The sequence below is a fragment of the Mus pahari genome, chromosome 6, assembly GCF_900095145.1.
Source record: "Mus pahari chromosome 6, PAHARI_EIJ_v1.1, whole genome shotgun sequence".
NCBI lineage: Eukaryota > Metazoa > Chordata > Mammalia > Rodentia > Muridae > Mus > Mus pahari.
Window position 1 is genome coordinate 84470509 of NC_034595.1, and position 2786 is coordinate 84473294.

Here is a 2786-nt window from a genome sequence, read left to right on the forward strand (position 1 = left end):
CACACACACACACACACACACACACACACACACACATTAGGGGCAGAAGATAAAATTAAGGAGTTTAGGGAGAAAAGCTTTTGAAAGTTTTAGGCCCATGGTAGTTGAAGGAGGTGGGTCTCAGGACCAGAGGAAAGGGAACAGACCCCACACTCAGGAATAAGTAGGCAGGGAGGGAAACAGGCTCTTGATTGACATTACTTATTTGGAGTCCCTTTGACTTGTGAGAGTTGGAACCAAGTAGATTCCCCAAAGCTTATAAAAATCTTTTTAAGTTTACAAAAAGAAATAGATTTCAGATGTGTTAGTATTACCACTGTTTAATGTTCAAGCTCTGAACTTAGAAGTCTCAATGCACAGCAAGGGGAAGAAATCTAAAGCATTCCATGTGAAGCTGAAACTTAAGGGTTCTTTAAAAAGTCAGTTATGTTAGAGGATGTTTTGCTGGGGCAAACACGTTAAGGAAACGTTTTCCTGAAGCAGACACAGGTGAAAGGATGTTCGGCTAAAGGAAGCACGTGGAAGAAAGGTGATGAAGGATTCTTCACTAACGATACGCATATATTGGTCCGCCTTACACTTCATAGTTGAGATCCATTTGTTGGGACTCCATAGGGATAAAAACACAAAAAAACTTCTGGTGTTGTGCTACAGTTTCTTGCCACTTCTTGGACTCAGGCTGATTGGCAGAATGATGTCAGCTGAGACAAACTCACATGCTGAAGAAGACCGGTGGAGGACATGTGATCTTTGGAGGGTATAAACAGGACTCGACAGACAATGGTAGCGGCTGAGCTAGGCTTGTTTACAGAGCTAGCTATACAATGCTTGTTGGTCTTGCATCTTTGCTGATCCTCGCTTCGCTTTCCTAAGAACTTCTCCTGACATTCCTGTTGGCCTGGTCCCTCCTGCTGATTCCTGTTTGGTATCCTGACTCTATCAAACTGGACTGCTGGTGAAATGCTTTCCAGTAGATCAAGCCGCTGCAGTCTGCTAACCTGTGAACTGAACCACTGATTTCCAGACAACACAAACAGGAGTTGCCCCAAAGATCCATTTCTAAACAGGTCTACTTCCCCCGTATCCCNTTNCNCCCCCCCCCCCCCAACTAACTCTGATGGATGGTAGGCTACAAGGGATGTTAAAGCATTTAAGAACCATCATTAAAAATAGGCTTTAAGCTGGGCATGGTGGTGCACGCCTTTAATCCCAGCACTTGGGAGGCAGAGGCAGGCAGATTTCTGAGTTCAAGGCCAGCCTGGTCTTCAAAGTGAGTTCCAGGACAGTCAGGGCTACGTTACACCCGTGTACTTTCCTGTTGCTACTCAAGGGCCTCCAATCTTCATAAATTGCATTTATCAACCTCAAAGCAACTTCCTAGACCCTCAAACACTTCTTATATGCTTCTATAGCCTCAGACCTTACATAAACTTTAAACTTTATACTTTTTTAAAAGATTTATTTATTTACCTATCTATTTATTTAATGTATGAGAGTAAGCTGTCACTTCCTTCAGACACACCAGAAGAGGGCATTAGATGCCACTACAGACTGCTGTGAGCCACCATGTGGTAGCTGGGAATTGAACTCAGAATCTCTGGAAGAGCAGTCAGTGCTCTTAACTGCTGAGCCGTCTCTCCAGTCCCTAAACTTTATACTTCTAAAAAGTTACTTCTTTCACTAGTCTTTCAAACCCCTCAGAGACCCAAGAGGGATAAATTGTAATTTAAATGGATTATGTCCCAATTGAAATAACAGAGACTGGGCTGGAGGGTTGGCTCACCAGTTAGGAGCACTGTCTGCTCTTTCAGAGGTCCTGAGTTCAAATCCCAGCAACCACACAGTGGCTCACAACCGTCTGTAATGAGATTGGATGCCCTCTTCCGGTGTGTTTGAAGTCAGCTACAGTGTACTTACAGATAATAAATAAATAAATCTTTAAGAAAAAAAATTGACAGAGACTTGTCCAAAGTCAGCTGTCTCAGGCTCCTGTGGTCTCCCTGGCACCACAACTGAGGCGGTGTTTGGCCATCGGGCCCAGAAGATGCGGTGGAGGGTGAACCCGGGCAGATTGACCTCAGCTTGCCTTAAGCAGTGGGAGACAGTTAACGCTCATACATACAAAATAAATAAAAGCTCAGGTTTGTTCTAGTTGCTATGTATTGTTATGGTAAATTCTGAATGCCAAGGTCTAGTCGCCTCAGAGTGAGTTCTCACAGCTATCAGCTTTTGTTGTGCAAACCTTGCTCCTTAACTTAAAAATTATTGATTGAATAAAGATGCTGGCAGCCTGTAGCTGAACAGAAGAGAGGAGTCTGTCCTGGGCTTGGGGTCTGAGGAGAGACCGGGGGAGGGAGAAGGAGAAGGAAGAAGGTAGATCTTGAGCACATGGCCATGAGGGCCGGCGGGCTGGAGTAGGAGTGGCCCAGGCAGAGCGTGTGTGATATCTCAGGGTCATTGACAGAGAAGTAGACAAAATGGCACAGAGGGTTGGTGTCTGCCCAGCTCTAGTGCTCTAAGGCTTTTAAAAACTATAAAAGCTTTGTGTCTTTTATTTGGGAACTGAATGATCTAAGGTTGGGTAGAAACCCCCAAATAATATTTGCCACAACAAATAAATGGGGTTTTGAAAAAATAAGGCTTAAGGAAAAAATAGGAGAGCATACTCACTCACCTAAATGAGAAGCTCACGGAGCACAATGATGGGGAGCACAATGATGGGGAGCACAATGATGGGGAGCACAATGATGGGGAGCACAATGATGGGGAGCACAATGATGGGGAGC